This window comes from Salvelinus alpinus, chromosome 22 (assembly GCF_045679555.1).
Source record: "Salvelinus alpinus chromosome 22, SLU_Salpinus.1, whole genome shotgun sequence".
NCBI classification, from domain to species: Eukaryota; Metazoa; Chordata; class Actinopteri; order Salmoniformes; family Salmonidae; genus Salvelinus; species Salvelinus alpinus.
Window position 1 is genome coordinate 47,298,858 of NC_092107.1, and position 22,855 is coordinate 47,321,712.

Consider the following 22,855-nt stretch of genomic DNA (forward strand, 5'->3'; position numbering starts at 1 on the left):
CCCCCTGGACAGGACTCTAGTCTATCGCAGGGCCTCACCCCATGGACAGGACTCTAGTCTATCGCAGGGCCTCACCCCATGGACAGGACTCTAGTCTATCGCAGGGCCTCACCCCCGGGACAGGACTCTAGTCTATCGCAGGGCCTCACCCCATGGACAGGACTCTAGTCTATCGCAGGGCCTTACCCCCTGGACAGGACTCTAGTCTATCGCAGGGCCTTACCCCCTGGACAGGACTCTAGTCTATCGCAGGGCCTTACCCCCTGGACAGGACTCTAGTCTATCGCAGGGCCTTACCCCCCTGGACAGGACTCTAGTCTATCGCAGGGCCTCACCCCATGGACAGGACTCTAATCTATCGCATGGCCTTACCCCCTGGACAGGACTCTAGTCTATCGCAGGGCCTTACCCCCTGGACAGGACTCTAGTCTATCGCAGGGCCTTACCCCGTGGACAGGACTCTAGTCTATTGCAGGGCCTTACCCCCTGGACAGGACTCTAGTCTATCGCAGGGCCTCACCCCCTGGACAGGACTCTAGTCTATCGCAGGGCCTCACCCCCTGGACAGGACTCTAGTCTATCGCAGGGCCTCACCCCATGGACAGGACTCTAGTCTATCGCAGGGCCTCACCCCATGGACAGGACTCTAGTCTATCGCAGGGCCTCACCCCCTGGACAGGACTCTAGTCTATCGCAGGGCCTTACGCCCTGGACAGGACTCTAGTCTATCGCAGGGCCTTACGCCCTGGACAGGACTCTAGTCTATCGCAGGGCCTTACCCCCCTGGACAGGACTCTAGTCTATCACAGGGCCTTACCCCCTGGACAGGACTCTAATCTATCGCATGGCCTTACCCCCTGGACAGGACTCTAATCTATCGCATGGCCTTACCCCCTGGACAGGACTCTAGTCTATCGCAGGGCCTTACCCCCTGGACAGGACTCTAGTCTATCGCAGGGCCTTACGCCCTGGACAGGACTCTAATCTATCGCATGGCCTTACCCCCTGGACAGGACTCTAGTCTATCGCAGGGCCTCACCCCCTGGACAGGACTCTAGTCTATCGCAGGGCCTTACGCCCTGGACAGGACTCTAGTCTATCGCAGGGCCTTACGCCCTGGACAGGACTCTAGTCTATCGCAGGGCCTTACCCCCCTGGACAGGACTCTAGTCTATCACAGGGCCTTACCCTCTGGACAGGACTCTAATCTATCGCATGGCCTTACCCCCTGGACAGGACTCTAATCTATCGCATGGCCTTACCCCCTGGACAGGACTCTAGTCTATCGCAGGGCCTTACCCCCTGGACAGGACTCTAGTCTATTGCAGGGCCTCACCCCCTGGACAGGACTTTAGTCTATCGCAGGGCCTCACCCACTGGACAGGACTCTAGTCTATCGCAGGGCCTTACCCCCTGAACAGGATTCTAGTCTATTGCAGGGCCTTACCCCGTGGACAGGACTCTAGTCTATTGCAGGGCCTCACCCCCTGGACAGGACTCTAGTCTATCGCAGGGCCTCACCCCCTGGACAGGACTCTAGTCTATTGCAGGGCCTCACCCCCTGAACAGGACTCTAGTCTATCGCAGGGCCTTACCCCCTGAACAGGACTCTAGTCTATCGCAGGGCCTTACCCCCTGGACAGGACTCTAGTCTATCGCAGGGCCTTACCCCCCAATCTAATCTCCTTAATGCTGAGTGCCAAGCAGAAACGCATCAGGTCCCATTTTTATAGTCTTTGGTATGACTCGATTTAGGGATTGAACTCACAACCATCCCGTTTCAGGGTGGACACTCGAACCACGAGGCACTGAGTTGGACTGTTTGTGTATATTTTTTTCCGTTCTGGGTTTTACAGAGTTTATCTTCCATCGTGGATAATTAAGAGGGAACCTAAACATGTGATTTTCCCATTTCTTCTTGTTCTCCCAAGTACAATTGAGAGAAGGGCAGATGTCAAATAACTGCAGTTTTTAAAAAGGATTTTACAACGAGCTTCTGACAAGTGACGTCTATTGCTTCAGAGTGTGTGTGGGAGGACGGTGGCTCTTCATGACTAAAGTAGACTAGTCAAATTGACTCCTTCAAAAAAACACCAATGACTTTGTTTATCAACTTTTGTCATTTAAGGTGAACTTACACCACCTGTTGAGCTTCTATTCTAGGTACAACCCTGTCCCCATCTCCCCTGTCCCCAACCCAGCCTTCCATCTGAGATGTCTATCTCCAGCGCAGGGCACAGCAGGGATCCTGGTCCCAGGGATTGCACATCACAGGGAAGATGGAACCTGTTTGGCCTCTCTGTAGCAGCCCTCCTGTGTGAACACAGCACAGTTAATGTTCTATCCTGCTCTCTGACTGAAGGCCCAAGTCCCTCTGATGACTAAAGACCTGCCCACCAAACAACCCCTCTCCCCACCATACCTCAACTCAGCCCCTGTAACGTATACGCTGGGAGTCAGGAAGCAGGTGAAGAAGGTGAGTTTAATGATGAGAATAAGGCCGATAAACAAAACATGGGAAGCGTACTGAATGTGAACATAACGAATACTGCCTGAAGACGGAGGCTACTGAGGAATAAATAAAGGGGAAGTAATCAAGGTACTGATGGAGTCCAGGTGTGCATAACGATGGGGAGCAGGTGTGTGTAATGATGGGGAGCAGGTGTGCATAATGATGGGGAGCAGGTGTGCATAACGATGGGGAGCAGGTGTGGGTAATGATGGGGAGCAGGTGTGCGTAATGATGAGGAGCAGGTGTGTGTAATGATGGGGAGCAGGTGTGTGTAATGATGGGGAGCAGGTGTGTGTAATGATGGGGAGCAGGTGTGTGTAATTATGGGGAGCAGGTGTGTGTAATGATGGTTGCCAGGACCGGCAGTAGTTAGTAGACCGGCGACGTCAAGCACCGGAGAGAGGGACGGGAGTAGGCGTGACAGTACCCCCCCTCGCCCCCAGATCCTGAAGCCAACCCCCACAACATGCCAGTGTCAGGGTTATGGGGATGCCAGGATTAGGGTTATAGGGATGCCAGGGTTAGGGTTGTGGCGATGCCAGGGTCAGGGTTAGGGTTATGGGGCTGCCAGGGTTAGGGTTATGGGGTTCCCAGGGTTAGGGTTATGGGGATGCCAGGGTCAGGGTTATGGGGGGGAGTAGGGTTAGGGTTGTGGCGATGCCAGGGTCAGGGTTATGGGGGGATAGGGTTAGGGTTATGGGGATGCCGGGGTTAGGGTTAGGGTTATGGGGATGCCGGGGTTAGGGTTAGGGTTATGGGGATGCCGGGGTCAGGGTTAGGGTTGTGGCGATGCCAGGGTCAGGGTTAGGGTTAGGGTTATGGGGATGCCAGGGTCAGGGTTATGGGGATGCCAGGGTCAGGGTTGGGGTTATGGGGATGCCAGGGTCATGGTTAGGGGTATGGGGATGCCAGGGCCAGGGTTAGGGTTAGGGTTATGGGGATGCCAGGGTCAGGGTTAGGGTTATGGGAATGCCAGGGTCAGGGTTGGGGTTATGGGGATGCCAGGGTCAGGGTTAGGGTTATGGGGATGCCAGGGTTAGGATTATGGGGATGTCAGGGTTAGGATTGTGGGGATGCCAGGGTCAGGGTTATGGGGATGCCAGGGTCAGGGTTAGGGTTATGGGGATGCCAGGGTTAGGATTGTGGGGATGCCAGGGTCAGGGTTAGGGTTATGGGGATGCCAGGGTCAGGGTTAGGGTTATGGGGATGCCAGGGTCAGGGTTAGGGTTATGGGGATGTCAGGGTTAGGATTGTGGGGGGGATATGGTCAGGGTTAGGATTGTGGGGATGCCATGGTCAGGGTTAGGGTATGGGGATGCCAGGGTCAGGGTTATGGGGATGCCAGGGTCAGGGTTAGGGTATGGGGATGCCAGGGTTAGGGTTATGGGGATGCCTGGGTTTGTTTTGTGGGGATGCCAGGGTTTGTTTTGTGGTGATGCCAGGATTATAGTTAGGGTTGTTGTGATGAGGGTAGAGGAGGAGAAGTAACAGAGTGGGTAGAGGAGGAGAAGTAACATAGTGGGTAGAGGAGGAGAAGTAACAGAGTGGGTAGAGGAGGGGAAGTAACAGAGTGGGTAGAGGAGGAGAAGTAACGGACTGGGTATTGGAGGAGAAGTAACAGAGTGGGTAGAGGAGGGGAAGTAACAGAGTGGGTAGAGGAGGGGAAGTAACAGAGTGGGTAGAGGAGGGGAAGTAACAGAGTGGGTAGAGGAGGTGAAGTAACAGAGTGGGTAGAGGAGGGGAAGTAACAGAGTGGGTAGAGGAGGGGAAGTAACAGAGTGGGTTGAGGAGGGGAGGTAACAGAGTGGGTAGAGGAGGGGAAGTAACAGAGTGGGTAGAGGAGGGGAAGTAACAGAGTGTGTAGAGGAGGGGAAGTAACAGAGTGGGTTGAGGAGGGGAGGTAACAGAGTGGTTAGAGGAGGGGAAGTAACAGAGTGGATAGAGGAGGGGAAGTAACAGAGTGGGTAGAGGAGGGGAAGTAACAGAGTGGGTAGAGGAGGGGAAGTAACAGAGTGGGTAGAGGAGGGGAAGTAACAGAGTGGGTAGAGGAGGGGAAGTAACAGAGTGGGTTGAGGAGGGGAGGTAACAGAGTGGTTAGAGGAGGGGAAGTAACAGAGTGGGTAGAGGAGGTGAAGTAACAGAGTGGGTAGAGGAGGGGAAGTAACAGAGTGGGTAGAGGAGGGGAGGTAACAGAATGGGTAGAGGAGGGGAAGTAACAGAGTGGGTAGAGGAGGTGAAGTAACAGAGCGGGTTGAGGAGGGGAGGTAACAGAGTGGTTAGAGGAGGGGAAGTAACAGAGTGGGTAGAGGAGGGGAAGTAACAGAGTGGGTAGAGGAGGGGAAGTAACAGAGTGGATAGAGGAGGGGAAGTAACAGAGTGGGTAGAGGAGGGGAAGTAACAGAGTGGGTAGAGGAGGGGAAGTAACAGAGTGGGTAGAGGAGGGGAGGTAACAGAGTGGTTAGAGGAGGGGAAGTAACAGAGTGGGTAGAGGAGGGGAAGTAACAGAGTGGATAGAGGAGGGGAAGTAACAGAGTGGGTAGAGGAGGGGAAGTAACAGAGTGGGTAGAGGAGGGGAAGTAACAGAGTGGGTAGAGGAGGGGAAGTAACAGAGTGGGTAGAGGAGGGGAAGTAACAGAGTGGATAGAGGAGGGGAAGTAACAGAGTGGGTAGAGGAGGGGAAGTAACAGAGTGGGTAGAGGAGGGGAAGTAACAGAGTGGGTAGAGGAGGGGAAGTAACAGAGTGGGTAGAGGAGGGGAAGTAACAGAGTGGGTAGAGGAGGGGAGGTAACAGAGTGGTTAGAGGAGGGGAAGTAACAGAGTGGGTAGAGGAGGGACACTGGGGAAGGGTTAGACATATTTATGGTCTGTGGCAGGAATTCCTGGCTACATGATTTCCAAAACCTTGTTAGAAAACTTGAACGTTCAGAAAACTCAAGCTGAACATGGAAAATTGAAGTCCAGCAGAGGCAAGATCAAGTGTGCTGCCTAAAGTCACTGTTGATTATAATGACTTTGCTGCTACCATGGATATGGGGGAAACTTGTTTTTTCTCTAAAGCTATAAAGTTCTCAAATAACTCAATAAGGGAAAACTGTGGACCACATGCTCAATGTGGGCCAGAGTCCAGTAGGGGCCTTTAGTTGAGAACCCCCTCCCCCCCACATACACACACACCCTCTCGCGTTCACACGTGTATACACACACACACACACACACACACACACACACGCATGCACTTGTTCATGGATCAGTGTCCCTCTCTGTATCTGCCGTGAGGTCGGAATTTCACGTCAGCGTTCCAGAATCCTCACCTCCATCTTCCAGAAACAAGGGAGGGATTAATCTTCCCGTTTCCCATCCAAGGCTGCTTCTCCCTGTGTTGGGGATCCCCTGCTCAGTACCATTTAGTTCCAAGGTGGAGTCTGACCCCCAAAAATCTTTCACTGGAGTAATGTGGTTGTGTCAAACTATGCCGTGCTCTTACAATGAGTAGCATTGTTTCATCAGAAAAAGATTTACGAGTGCCCAGAGCCAAAGAGGACCATTAAAGGTACACATAAACAGTCAACCTCAAGGTTTCAAAATGGTTCCATTTCTTAGAGGAACAAACCCAGCAGTATATGTTATAATTGGGTCATATCTCTGGGAAGCTGGCCCTGGGGGACAGGAAGTACTTTCATGGGGGTTCTTTGTCCTGATTGGGCCCATGTGTGGGGTTGATTGTCTGAGCATAACCAGGTGGGTTGCCTTCTGCACCTTTACCGCCCCAGTCAGTCCCCAGACACTACCCTTTACCACCCCAGTCAGTCCCCAGACACTACCCTTTAACCACCCCAGTCAGTCCCCAGACACTACCCTTTACTACCCCAGTCAGTCCCCAGACACTACCCTTGATTTGCCACAGTCAGTCTCCAAACACTCCCCTTGATTAGAAAGCACATCAAAGCTCTCCTGGTTGGTTGAGCTCTAAGAGGAACACGCTGTCACACATCCCGACACGCCCAATTATCTACATCAACAACCACATTTTCAGACAGGAAAGGTTGATTATTTTATTCAGGCAGTTTTACCTTTCCCTGCTTACAGATAGTATGAGGATGAGGAGGAGGTGGAGGATGATGATGAGGAGGAGGTGGAGGATGAAGATGAGGTGGATGATGAAGAGGAGGAGCATGAAGAGGAGGAGGTGGATGCTGAAGATGAGGAGGAGGATGAAGAGGAGTTGGATGATGAAGAGAAGGTGGAAGATGAAGAGGAGGTGGATGATGAAGAGGAGTAGGATGAAGATGAGGAGGATGAATATGAGGAGGAGGTGGATGATGAAGAGGAGGTAGATGATGAAGAGGGGGTGGAGGATGAAAATGAGGAGAAGGAGGAGGATGAGGATGAGGTGGTGGAGGATGAAGAGGAGGAGGATGAAGATGAGGTTGAAGTGGATGATGAAGATGAGTAGGAGGATAAAGAGGTGGAGGATGAAGATGGGGAGAAGGAGAAGGAGGGGGATGAGGAGGAGGGTGAAGATGAAGCGGAGGTGGAGGATGAAGATGAGGAGGAGGGAGATGGTGAAGAGGAGGACGAGGTGGATGAAGATGATGAGGAGGAGGTGGATGAGGATGAAGAGGAGGAGGATGAAGATGAGGAGGAGGTGGAGGTGGAGGATGAGGTGGTGGAGGAGACACAGGAAGTCAACTCTTCTGTCCCATAGGGTCTCTCCAGAGACACAGGAAGTCAACTCTTCTGTCCCATAGGGTCTCTGAAGGAGACACAGGAAGTGAACTCTTCTGTCCCATAGGGTCTCTCCAGAGACACAGGAAGTCAACTCTTCTGTCCCATAGGGCCTCTGAAGGAGACACAGGAAGTGAACTCTTCTGTCCCATAGGGCCTCTGAAGGAGACAACGGAAGTTAACTCTTCTGCCCCATGGGGTCTCTACAGAGACACAGGAAGACCACTCTTCTGTCCCATAGGGCCTCTGAAGGAGACACAGAAGACAACTCTTCTGTCCCATAGGGTCTCTGAAGGAGACACAGGAAGTCAACTCTTCTGTCCCATAAGGTCTCTGAAGGAGACAACGGAAGTTAACTCTTCTGCCCCATAGGGTCTCTGAAGGAGACAACGGAAGTCAACTCTTCTGTCCCATAGGGTCTCTGAAGGAGACAACGGAAGTTAACTCTTCTGCCCCATGGGGTCTCTACAGAGACACAGGAAGACCACTCTTCTGCCCCATAGGGCCTCTGAAGGAGACACAGAAGACAACTCTTCTGTCCCATAGGGTCTCTGAAGGAGACACAGGAAGTCAACTCTTCTGTCCCATAGGGTCTCTACAGAGACACAGGAAGTCAACTCTTCTGTCCCATAGGGTCTCTGAAGGAGACACAGAAGACAACTCTTCTGTCCCATAGGGTCTCTGAAGGAGACACAGAAGTCAACTCTTCTGTCCCATAGGGTCTCTGAAGGAGACACAGGAAGTCAACTCGTCTGCCCCATAGGGTCTCTACAGAGACACAGGAAGACCACTCTTCTGTCCCATAGGGTCTCTCTAGACACAGGAAGACAACTCTTCTGTCCCATAGGGTCTCTGAAGGAGACACAGGAAGACCACTCTTCTGTCCCATAGGGTCTCTGAAGGAGACACAGGAAGACCACTCTTCTGTCCCATAGGGTCTCTGAAGGAGACACAGAAGTCAACTCTTCTGTCCCATAGGGTCTCTGAAGGAGACACAGGAAGTCAACTCTTCTGCCCCATAGGGTCTCTACAGAGACACAGGAAGACCACTCTTCTGTCCCATAGGGTCTCTCTAGACACAGGAAGACAACTCATCTGTCCCATTGGGTCTCTCTAGACACAGGAAATTGCTGTCACTTCCAATGCCATGGAAATAACTCAGAACCAGCCTTGTGTTCAAACCACTCACCACACTTTCCACGGCAGTTCATTGACGCCATAGGCCTTGAGTTCAGCTGGAGAAACATTACACACTTGCATACCTCCTATGTCCCTTGGGTTGAGGATCTGACCTAGTCATTCTCCTCTTTAGGAACATGTTTCCATGTTCTGTAGAAATCTCATTGTTTCCAGTGGGAGGATGAAGCCCAGGTCTGAGGGCAGATGAAGGGGAAAGCATATGTTGAAATGAAACATTCCACAACCCTGACACAGGACCCTTCCAGAGAAACCATGTTCTGAGCTCTACTAGATCTCACTCCACCATGCCAGAACCTCCTCAGAGTTCTACTGTGACCTAAGATTCACTCCACCATGCCAGAACCTCCTCAGAGTTCTACTGTGACCTAAGATTCACTCCACCATGCCAGAACCTCCTCAAAGTTCTACTGTGACCTAAGATTCACTCCACCATGCCAGAACCTCCTCAGAGTTCTACTGTGACCTAAGATTCACTCCACCATGCCAGAACCTCCTCAGAGTTCTACTGTGACCTAAGATTCACTCCACCATGCCAGAACCTCCTCAGAGTTATACTGTGACCTAAGATTCACTCCACCATGCAAGAATCTCCTCAGAGTTCTACGGTGACCTAAGATTCACTCCACCATGCCAGAACCTCCTCAGAGTTCTACTGTGACCTAAGATTCACTCCACCATGCCAGAACCTCCTCAGAGTTCTACTGTGACCTAAGATTCTGTCAGTGGTGGAAAAAGTACCCAATTTTCACACTTGAGTAAAAGTAAAGATACCTTAAAAGAAAATGACTCAAATAAAAGTGAAAGTCACCCCGTAAAATAGCAGAGTAAAAGTCTAAAAGTATTTGGTTTGAAATGTACTTAAGTATCAAAAGTAAAAGCATAAATCATTTAACATTTCTAAAATGAAACAAACCAGACGACTTGATTTTCTTGTTTTTTAAATGTACGGATAGCCAGAGGGCTCAGTTCAACACTCAGACATCATTACAGATAGCCAGGGGCACAGTTCAACACTCAGACATCATTACAGATAGCCAGGGGCACAGTTCAACACTCAGACATCATTACAGATAGCCAGAGGGCTCAGTTCAACACTCAGACATCATTACAGATAGCCAGGGGCACAGTTCAACACTCAGACATCATTACAGATAGCCAGAGGGCTCAGTTCAACACTCAGACATCATTACAGATAGCCAGAGGGCTCAGTTCAACACTCAGACATCATTACAGATAGCCAGAGGGCTCAGTTCAACACTCAGACATCATTACAGATAGCCAGAGGGCTCAGTTCAACACTCAGACATCATTACAGATAGCCAGAGGGCTCAGTTCAACACTCAGACATCATTACAGATAGCCAGGGTCGCAGTTCAACACTCAGACATCATTACAGATAGTCAGGGTCACAGTTCAACACTCAGACATCATTACAGATAGTCAGGGGCACAGTTCAACACTCAGACATCATTACAGATAGCCAGGGGCACAGTTCAACACTCAGACATCATTACAGATAGCCAGAGGGCTCAGTTCAACACTCAGACATCATTACAGATAGTCAGGGTCATAGTTCAACACTCAGACATCATTACAGATAGCCAGGGTCACAGTTCAACACTCAGACATCATTACAGATAGCCAGAGGGCTCAGTTCAACACTCAGACATCATTACAGATAGCCAGAGGGCTCAGTTCAACACTCAGACATCATTACAGATAGCCAGAGGGCTCAGTTCAACACTCAGACATCATTACAGATAGCCAGAGGGCTCAGTTCAACACTCAGACATCATTACAGATAGCCAGGGTCGCAGTTCAACACTCAGACATCATTACAGATAGTCAGGGTCACAGTTCAACACTCAGACATCATTACAGATAGTCAGGGGCACAGTTCAACACTCAGACATCATTACAGATAGTCAGGGGCACAGTTCAACACTCAGACATCATTACAGATAGCCAGAGGGCTCAGTTCAACACTCAGACATCATTACAGATAGTCAGGGTCATAGTTCAACACTCAGACATCATTACAGATAGCCAGGGTCACAGTTCAACACTCAGACATCATTACAGATAGCCAGAGGGCTCAGTTCAACACTCAGACATCATTACAGATAGCCAGAGGGCTCAGTTCAACACTCAGACATCATTACAGATAGCCAGAGGGCTCAGTTCAACACTCAGACATCATTACAGATAGCCAGAGGGCTCAGTTCAACACTCAGACATCATTACAGATAGCCAGAGGGCTCAGTTCAACACTCAGACATCATTACAGATAGCCAGGGGCACAGTTCAACACTCAGACATCATTACAGATAGCCAGAGGGCTCAGTTCAACACTCAGACATCATTACAGATAGCCAGGGGCACAGTTCAACACTCAGACATCATTACAGATAGCCAGAGGGCTCAGTTCAACACTCAGACATCATTACAGATAGCCAGAGGGCTCAGTTCAACACTCAGACATCATTACAGATAGCCAGAGGGCTCAGTTCAACACTCAGACATCATTACAGATAGCCAGAGGGCTCAGTTCAACACTCAGACATCATTACAGATAGCCAGAGGGCTCAGTTCAACACTCAGACATCATTACAGATAGCCAGAGGGCTCAGTTCAACACTCAGACATCATTACAGATAGCCAGGGTCACAGTTCAACACTCAGACATCATTACAGATAGTCAGGGTCACAGTTCAACACTCAGACATCATTACAGATAGTCAGGGTCACAGTTCAACACTCAGACATCATTACAGATAGTCAGGGGCACAGTTCAACACTCAGACATCATTACAGATAGCCAGAGGGCTCAGTTCAACACTCAGACATCATTACAGATAGTCAGGGTCATAGTTCAACACTCAGACATCATTACAGATAGCCAGGGTCACAGTTCAACACTCAGACATCATTACAGATAGCCAGAGGGCTCAGTTCAACACTCAGACATCATTACAGATAGCCAGAGGGCTCAGTTCAACACTCAGACATCATTACAGATAGCCAGAGGGCTCAGTTCAACACTCAGACATCATTACAGATAGCCAGAGGGCTCAGTTCAACACTCAGACATCATTACAGATAGCCAGAGGGCTCAGTTCAACACTCAGACATCATTACAGATAGCCAGAGGGCTCAGTTCAACACTCAGACATCATTACAGATAGCCAGAGGGCTCAGTTCAACACTCAGACATCATTACAGATAGCCAGAGGGCTCAGTTCAACACTCAGACATCATTACAGATAGCCAGAGGGCTCAGTTCAACACTCAGACATCATTACAGATAGCCAGAGGGCGCAGTTCAACACTCAGACATCATTACAGATAGCCAGAGGGCTCAGTTCAACACTCAGACATCATTACAGATAGTCAGAGGGCTCAGTTCAACACTCAGACATCATTACAGATAGCCAGAGGGCTCAGTTCAACACTCAGACATCATTACAGATAGCCAGGGGCACAGTTCAACACTCAGACATCATTACAGATAGCCAGAGGGCTCAGTTCAACACTCAGACATCATTACAGATAGCCAGGGGCACAGTTCAACACTCAGACATCATTACAGATAGCCAGAGGGCTCAGTTCAACACTCAGACATCATTACAGATAGCCAGAGGGCTCAGTTCAACACTCAGACATCATTACAGATAGCCAGGGGCACAGTTCAACACTCAGACATCATTACAGATAGCCAGAGGGCTCAGTTCAACACTCAGACATCATTACAGATAGCCAGGGGCACAGTTCAACACTCAGACATCATTACAGATAGCCAGAGGGCTCAGTTCAACACTCAGACATCATTACAGATAGCCAGGGGCACAGTTCAACACTCAGACATCATTACAGATAGCCAGGGGCTCAGTTCAACACTCAGACATCATTACAGATAGCCAGGGGGCTCAGTTCAACACTCAGACATCATTACAGATAGCCAGGGGCTCAGTTCAACACTCAGACATCATTACAGATAGCCAGGGGGCTCAGTTCAACACTCAGACATCATTACAGATAGCCAGGGGCACAGTTCAACACTCAGACATCATTACAGATAGCCAGGGCCACAGTTCAACACTCAGACATCATTACAGATAGCCAGGGGCTCAGTTCAACACTCAGACATCATTACAGATAGCCAGGGGGCTCAGTTCAACACTCAGACATCATTACAGATAGCCAGGGGCACAGTTCAACACTCAGACATCATTACAGATAGCCAGGGTCACAGTTCAACACTCAGACATCATTACAGATAGCCAGGGGCACAGTTCAACACTCAGACATCATTACAGATAGCCAGAGGGCTCAGTTCAACACTCAGACATCATTACAGATAGCCAGGGGCACAGTTCAACACTCAGACATCATTACAGATAGCCAGAGGGCTCAGTTCAACACTCAGACATCATTACAGATAGCCAGAGGGCTCAGTTCAACACTCAGACATCATTACAGATAGCCAGAGGGCTCAGTTCAACACTCAGACATCATTACAGATAGCCAGAGGGCTCAGTTCAACACTCAGACATCATTACAGATAGCCAGAGGGCTCAGTTCAACACTCAGACATCATTACAGATAGCCAGAGGGCTCAGTTCAACACTCAGACATCATTACAGATAGCCAGAGGGCTCAGTTCAACACTCAGACATCATTACAGATAGCCAGAGGGCTCAGTTCAACACTCAGACATCATTACAGATAGCCAGAGGGCTCAGTTCAACACTCAGACATCATTACAGATAGCCAGAGGGCTCAGTTCAACACTCAGACATCATTACAGATAGTCAGAGGGCTCAGTTCAACACTCAGACATCATTACAGAAAGCCAGAGGGCTCAGTTCAACACTCAGACATCATTACAGATAGTCAGAGGGCTCAGTTCAACACTCAGACATCATTACAGATAGCCAGAGGGCTCAGTTCAACACTCAGACATCATTACAGATAGCCAGGGGCACAGTTCAACACTCAGACATCATTACAGATAGCCAGAGGGCTCAGTTCAACACTCAGACATCATTACAGATAGCCAGGGGCACAGTTCAACACTCAGACATCATTACAGATAGCCAGAGGGCTCAGTTCAACACTCAGACATCATTACAGATAGCCAGAGGGCTCAGTTCAACACTCAGACATCATTACAGATAGCCAGGGGCACAGTTCAACACTCAGACATCATTACAGATAGCCAGAGGGCTCAGTTCAACACTCAGACATCATTACAGATAGCCAGGGGCACAGTTCAACACTCAGACATCATTACAGATAGCCAGAGGGCTCAGTTCAACACTCAGACATCATTACAGATAGCCAGGGCCACAGTTCAACACTCAGACATCATTACAGATAGCCAGGGGCTCAGTTCAACACTCAGACATCATTACAGATAGCCAGGGGGCTCAGTTCAACACTCAGACATCATTACAGATAGCCAGGGGCACAGTTCAACACTCAGACATCATTACAGATAGCCAGGGCCACAGATCAACACTCAGACATCATTACAGATAGCCAGGGGCTCAGTTCAACACTCAGACATCATTACAGATAGCCAGGGGGCTCAGTTCAACACTCAGACATCATTACAGATAGCCAGGGGCACAGTTCAACACTCAGACATCATTACAGATAGCCAGGGTCACAGTTCAACACTCAGACATCATTACAGATAGCCAGGGGCACAGTTCAACACTCAGACATCATTACAGATAGCCAGAGGGCTCAGTTCAACACTCAGACATCATTACAGATAGCCAGGGGCACAGTTCAACACTCAGACATCATTACAGATAGCCAGGGGCACAGTTCAACACTCAGACATCATTACAGATAGCCAGGGGCACAGTTCAACACTCAGACATCATTACAGATAGCCAGGGGCACAGTTCAACACTCAGACATCATTACAGATAGCCAGGGGCACAGTTCAACACTCAGACATCATTACAGATAGCCAGGGGCACAGTTCAACACTCAGACATCATTACAGATAGCCAGGGGCACAGTTCAACACTCAGACATCATTACAGATAGCCAGGGGCACAGTTCAACACTCAGACATCATTACAGATAGCCAGGGCCACAGTTCAACACTCAGACATCATTACAGATAGCCAGGGGCACAGTTCAACACTCAGACATCATTACAGATAGCCAGGGGCACAGTTCAACACTCAGACATCATTACAGATAGCCAGGGGCACAGTTCAACACTCAGACATCATTACAGATAGCCAGGGCCACAGTTCAACACTCAGACATCATTACAGATAGCCAGGGGCACAGTTCAACACTCAGACATCATTACAGATAGCCAGGGCCACAGTTCAACACTCAGACATCATTACAGATAGCCAGGGGCACAGTTCAACACTCAGACATCATTACAGATAGCCAGGGGCACAGTTCAACACTCAGACATCATTACAGATAGCCAGGGGCACAGTTCAACACTCAGACATCATTACAGATAGCCAGGGGCACAGTTCAACACTCAGACATCATTACAGATAGCCAGGGGCACAGTTCAACACTCAGACATCATTACAGATAGCCAGGGGCACAGTTCAACACTCAGACATCATTACAGATATCCAGGGGCACAGTTCAACACTCAGACATCATTACAGATAGCCAGGGCCACAGTTCAACACTCAGACATCATTACAGATAGCCAGGGGCACAGTTCAACACTCAGACATCATTACAGATAGCCAGGGCCACAGTTCAACACTCAGACATCATTACAGATAGCCAGGGGCACAGTTCAACACTCAGACATCATTACAGATAGCCAGGGCCACAGTTCAACACTCAGACATCATTACAGATAGCCAGGGCCACAGTTCAACACTCAGACATCATTACAGATAGCCAGGGGCACAGTTCAACACTCAGACATCATTACAGATAGCCAGGGCCACAGTTCAACACTCAGACATCATTACAGATAGCCAGGGGCACAGTTCAACACTCAGACATCATTACAGATAGCCAGGGCCACAGTTCAACACTCAGACATCATTACAGATACCCAGGGCCACAGTTCAACACTTAGACATCATTACAGATAGCCAGGGGCACAGTTCAACACTCAGACATCATTACAGATAGCCAGGGGCACAGTTCAACACTCAGACATCATTACAGATAACAAGGGCCACAGTTCAACACTCAGACATCATTACAGATAGCCAGGGCCACAGTTCAACACTCAGACATCATTACAGATAGCCAGGGCACAGTTCAACACTCAGACATCATTACAGATAGCCAGGGGCACAGTTCAACACTCAGACATCATTACAGATAGCCAGGGGCACAGTTCAACACTCAGACATCATTACAGATAGCCAGGGGCACAGTTCAACACTCAGACATCATTACAGATAGCCAGGGGCACAGTTCAACACTCAGACATCATTACAGATAGCCAGGGGCACAGTTCAACACTCAGACATCATTACAGATAGCCAGGGGCACAGTTCAACACTCAGACATCATTACAGATAGCCAGGGGCACAGTTCAACACTCAGACATCATTACAGATAGCCAGGGGCACAGTTCAACACTCAGACATCATTACAGATAGCCAGGGGCACAGTTCAACACTCAGACATCATTACAGATAGCCAGGGGCACAGTTCAACACTCAGACATCATTACAGATAGCCAGGGGCACAGTTCAACACTCAGACATCATTACAGATAGCCAGGGCCACAGTTCAACACTCAGACATCATTACAGATAGCCAGGGGCACAGTTCAACACTCAGACATCATTACAGATAGCCAGGGGCACAGTTCAACACTCAGACATCATTACAGATAGCCAGGGGCACAGTTCAACACTCAGACATCATTACAGATAGCCAGGGCCACAGTTCAACACTCAGACATCATTACAGATAGCCAGGGGCACAGTTCAACACTCAGACATCATTACAGATAGCCAGGGCCACAGTTCAACACTCAGACATCATTACAGATAGCCAGGGGCACAGTTCAACACTCAGACATCATTACAGATAGCCAGGGGCACAGTTCAACACTCAGACATCATTACAGATAGCCAGGGGCACAGTTCAACACTCAGACATCATTACAGATAGCCAGGGGCACAGTTCAACACTCAGACATCATTACAGATAGCCAGGGGCACAGTTCAACACTCAGACATCATTACAGATAGCCAGGGGCACAGTTCAACACTCAGACATCATTACAGATATCCAGGGGCACAGTTCAACACTCAGACATCATTACAGATAGCCAGGGCCACAGTTCAACACTCAGACATCATTACAGATAGCCAGGGGCACAGTTCAACACTCAGACATCATTACAGATAGCCAGGGCCACAGTTCAACACTCAGACATCATTACAGATAGCCAGGAGCACAGTTCAACACTCAGACATCATTACAGATAGCCAGGGCCACAGTTCAACACTCAGACATCATTACAGATAGCCAGGGCCACAGTTCAACACTCAGACATCATTACAGATAGCCAGGGGCACAGTTCAACACTCAGACATCATTACAGATAGCCAGGGCCACAGTTCAACACTCAGACATCATTACAGATAGCCAGGGGCACAGTTCAACACTCAGACATCATTACAGATAGCCAGGGCCACAGTTCAACACTCAGACATCATTACAGATAGCCAGGGCCACAGTTCAACACTTAGACATCATTACAGATAGCCAGGGGCACAGTTCAACACTCAGACATCATTACAGATAGCCAGGGGCACAGTTCAACACTCAGACATCATTACAGATAGCCAGGGCCACAGTTCAACACTCAGACATCATTACAGATAGCCAGGGCACAGTTCAACACTCAGACATCATTACAGATAGCCAGGGGCACAGTTCAACACTCAGACATCATTACAGATAGCCAGGGGCACAGTTCAACACTCAGACATCATTACAGATAGCCAGGGGCACAGTTCAACACTCAGACATCATTACAGATAGCCAGGGGCACAGTTCAACACTCAGACATCATTACAGATAGCCAGGGGCACAGTTCAACACTCAGACATCATTACAGATAGCCAGGGGCACAGTTCAACACTCAGACATCATTACAGATAGCCAGGGGCACAGTTCAACACTCAGACATCATTACAGATAGCCAGGGGCACAGTTCAACACTCAGACATCATTACAGATAGCCAGGGGCACAGTTCAACACTCAGACATCATTACGGATAGCCAGGGGCACAGTTCAACACTCAGACATCATTACAGATAGCCAGGGGCACAGTTCAACACTCAGACATCATTACAGATAGCCAGGGGCACAGTTCAACACTCAGACATCATTACAGATAGCCAGGGCCACAGTTCAACACTCAGACATCATTACAGATAGCCAGGGCCACAGTTCAACACTCAGACATCATTACGGATAGCCAGGGGCACAGTTCAACACTCAGACATCATTTACAAACAAAGCATTTGTGTTTAGTGAGACTGCTAGATCAGAGGCAGTAGGGACGACCAGGGATGTTCTTTTGATAAGTGCGTGGATTAGAGCATTTTCCTGTCCTGCTAAAAATTCAAAATGTAACGAGTACTTTTGGGAGTCAGGGAAAATGTATGGAGAAAAAAGAACATTATTTACCTCTGTGTCAGAAGGTGTAGTTTAACACTCTCCTCTGTGTCAGAAGGTGTAGTTTAATACTCTCCTCTGTGTCAGAAGGTGTAGTTTAATACTCTCCTCTGTGTCAGAAGGTGTAGTTTAACACTCTCCTCTGTGTCAGAAGGTGTAGTTTAATACTCTCCTCTGTGTCAGAAGGTGTAGTTTAATACTCTCCTCTGTGTCAGAAGGTGTAGTTTAACACTCTCCTCTGTGTCAGAAGGTGTAGTTTAATACTCTCCTCTGTGTCAGAAGGTGTAGTTTAACACTCTCCTCTGTGTCAGAAGGTGTAGTTTAATACTCTCCTCTGTGTCAGAAGGTGTAGTTTAATACTCTCCTCTGTGTCAGAAGGTGTAGTTTAACACTCTCCTCTGTGTCAGAAGGTGTAGTTTAATACTCTCCTCTGTGTCAGAAGGTGTAGTTTAATACTCTCCTCTGTGTCAGAAGGTGTAGTTTAACACTCTCCTCTGTGTCAGAAGGTGTAGTTTAATACTCTCCTCTGTGTCAGAAGGTGTAGTTTAATACTCTCCTCTGTGTCAGAAGGTGTAGTTTAATACTCTCCTCTGTGTCAGAAGGTGTAGTTTAATACTCTCCTCTGTGTCAGAAGGTGTAGTTTAACACTCTCCTCTGTGTCAGAATTGGGGAAATGCAGATTTTACGAGGAGTTACATTTCAAAGTAGCAGTTTCATATTCACATGGCTTTGACTGTCACAGAAGATTGACAAGGGTATAAATGTGACGTATTTGTTGGACTAGTACTTGTTAGGATAACACTTGTTTTTAGAGTACTGCATATAACATGACATTCAGTAGGGTAGGTTATATTGACGAGTGTCCCCCCACTCAGACAAACATCCAGCTGAAGGAATAATATTTGACACAACGATAGTGTTCCACCACGTTCCATAAACATTGACATAAAACCCCAGGTCACATAGAGAGCGGTGAAGCGGCTGCCCAAAATAGCCTGCTCTATAACAAGCCTGTTGCAAGAATAAAAGTTACCTTGACCTGAAGCACAGTTAGGAGACAGCTCACCGCCAGTCAATCCCTACCTACATCGCAAAATAGACCTTGAAACTATTTGAAGGCTTATTGTCTTCATTGATCGCACCAACACTTGCAGTAGTTTCAATAAGTACACCCAAACAATGTAACGATGTCTAGTCTAGACGTAACTATCAAAATAAAGGAAACACCAACATAATGGGTCTTAATAGGTTATCGGACCAACACGGTGCCAAATGAACCTCGGTATATGTTCTACAAGTGTCTGGAACTCTATAGGAGGGCTGTGACACCATTCTTCCCATAAGAAATGTTCTGATTCGTTGTTTTGTTGTAGGTGGTGGAAAATGGTGTCTCAGGCACCGCTCCAGAATCTCCCATAAGTGTTCAGAGTTGGTTTGAAATCTGGCAACAGAGACACATACTTACCCTTTAAACCCCCTATATTCCCCTTTGAGATCCCTCTTTCATAGTCACTGAGATCTCTTCTAGCCATGGTAGCTAAAATAATGGACAACTGGGCATTTTTATACACGACCCTAAGCATGATGGGATGTTAATTGCTTAATTAACTCAGGAACCAAATATGTGTGGAAGCATCTACTTTCAATATACTTTGTAGCCCTTCGAGCGTTTCCTTTATTTTGGTAGTTACTTGTAATTCAGCAGTCTCTATACGGTCCTGGTTAGGGAGTCGAAGGAACCATCATGAGAAAACCGTTAGTCTAACATTAGTAAATGTTGGTACTGTTATGGGACCTCCGGGCCTTGTAAACAGCTTTTGCCAATATGTTTCAAACCAGTGGAACACTTTAGTCATGAGCATGAAATCACTGAGACCACCTGCTTTTTGAAGTCTGTCCCATAGAGATGACCTCAGAGCGCTCTGCAACAGAAGAAAATTTCACTATGACAGCACAACTAAAGCAGACATTCATAATAGTCGTGGGGGTCTTTGGTTGCTAAAACATCACATCATTCAATTACATAGTGCACATATACAGTGGGGAGAACAAGTATTTGATACACTGACAATTTTGCAGGTTTTCCTACTTACAAAGCATGTAGAGGTCTGTAATTTTTATCATAGGTACACTTCAACTGTGAGAGACGGAATCTAAAACAAAAATCCAGAAAATCACATTGTATGATTTTTAAGTAATTAATTTGCATTTTATTGCATGACATAAGTATTTGATACATCAGAAAAGCAGAACTGAATATTTGGTACAGAACCCTTAGTTTGCAATTACAGAGATCATACGTTTCCTGTAGTTCTTGACCAGGTTTGCACACACTGCAGCAGGGATTTTGGCCCACTCCTCCATACAGACCTTCTCCAGATCCTTCAGGTTTCGGGGCTGTCGCTGGGCAATACGGACATTCGGCTCCCTCCAAAGATTTTCTATTGGGTTCAGGTCTGGAGACTGGCTAGGCCACTCCAGGACCTTGAGATGCTTCTTACGGAGCCACTCCTTAGTTGCCCTGGCTGTGTGTTTCGGGTCGTTGTCATGCTGGAAGACCCAGCCACGACCCATCTTCAATGCTCTTACTGAGGGAAGGAGGTTGTTGGTCAAGATCTCGCGATACATGGCCCCATCCATCCTCCCCTCAATACGGTGCAGTCGTCCTGTCCCCTTTGCAGAAAAACATCCCCAAAGAATGATGTTTCCACCTCCATGCTTCACGGTTGGGATGGTGTTCTTGGGGTTGTACTCATCCTTCTATTCCTCCAAACACGGCGAGTGGAGTTTAGAGCAAAAAGCTCTATTTTTGTCTCATCAGACCACATGACCTTCTCCCATTCCTCCTCTGGATCATCCAGATGGTCATTGGCAAACTTCAGACGGGCCTGGACATGCGCTGGCTTGAGCAGGGGGACCTTGCGTACGCTGCAGGATTTTAATCCATGACGGCGTAGTGTGTTACTAATGGTTTTCTTTGAGACTGTGGTCCCAGCTCTCTTCAGGTCATTGACCAGGTCCTGCCGTGTAGTTCTGGGCTGATCCCTCACCATTCCTCATGATCATTGCATGCCCCACGAGGTGAGATCTTGCATGGAGCCCCAGACCGAGGGTGATTGACCGTCATCTTGAACTTCTTCCATTTTCTAATAATTGTGCCAACAGTTGTTGCCTTCTCACCAAGCTGCTTGGCTATTGTCCTGTAGCCCATCCCAGCCTTGTACAGGTCTACAATCTTATCCCTGATGTCCTTACACAGCTCTCTGGTCTTGGCCATTGTGGAGAGGTTGGAGTCTGTTTGATTGAGCTGTGTGGACAGGTGTCTTTTATACAGGTAACGAGTTCAAACAGGTGCAGTTAATACAGGTAATGAGTGGAGAACAGGAGGGCTTCTTAAAGAAAAACTAACAGGTCTGTGAGAGCCGGAATTCTTACTGGTTGAGTAGGTGATCAAATACTTATGTCCATGCAATAAAATGCAAATTAATTACTTAAAAATCATACAATGTGATTTTCTGGATTTTTGTTTTAGATTCCGTCTCTCACAGTTGAAGTGTACCTATGATAAAAATGACAGACCTCTACATGCTTTGTAAGTAGGAAAACCTGCAAAATCGGCAGTGTATCAAATACTTGTTCTCCCCACTGTATATCTTTGTGACAGTTATATTGACTAAAACAGGGAGGGATCCTCTTATTAGCGAGTAGTGTACAATATCACGTTTCTGTACTTCACTCTATGCATGTCCAGTACTCTGTCCTGTGACTAGAAGTTCAGGGTTATGCGTGTTTGGCATTCTGTCGAGGAAGTTGGACGTGACTTTTTCATCCACTCGTCTGTGTGTTTAGATAGGAGTCATGTTGTGTCCCTTTCTCCCACGCTGCGGCTAACAGTACTCTGTGCACCCCTGGCCCTGCTGCCCTCTCTGTGTGAAGGGCTGAGCATACAGAGAGACCCTGTCAAAAATGCCAGGCATCCAGACCTGCCCTGCCTCTCAAAGAGGCCTGTTGTCTCTCTTTCTCAAAGAATCACTTTGACTTAATCCACAGCATCCTCCCACTGTGTCCTTCTACTGTGTCCTTCCACTGTGTCCTTCTACTGTGTCCTTCTACTGTGTCCTACTGTGTCCTTCCACTGTGTCCTTCTACTGTGTCCTTCCACTGTGTCCTTCTACTGTGTCCTTCTACTGTGTCCTTCTACTGTGTCCTTCCACTGTGTCCTTCCACGGTGTCCTTCCTCTGTGTCCCTCCACGGTGTCCTTCTACTGTGTCCTTCTACTGTGCCCTTCCACATCCATCCACTGTGTCCTTTCACATCCTTCCACTGTGTCCTTCTACTGTGTCCTTCCACTGTGTCCTTCCACTGTGTCCTTCCACTGTGTCCTTCCACATCCATCCACTGTGTCCTTTCACATCCTTCCACTTTGTCCTTCCACTGTGTCCTTCCACATCCTTCCACTGTGTCTTTTCCAAACAGAAGGAAGGAAAGGGGGGATTTTCAGACGTGCATCAATGCCAGAGAGAAGGAATTTGAAAGCAGAATGCTACTGGCGTTTGTGTCTCTGGTTTGACTGGTGTCTGGTGAACTCTGAACTCTGAACTGAAGAGGTTAGACAATGGGGTCAGTGTGATTGAGGGCTGTGCACGTGTGTGTCACTAGAAGTGCCGAGGCAGTCAGAAGATTGACTACAGTATTACACAAATATTTGGGTCTATGGTTCAATGAGAGATATACATGGAAACATCGTGTCATAAAT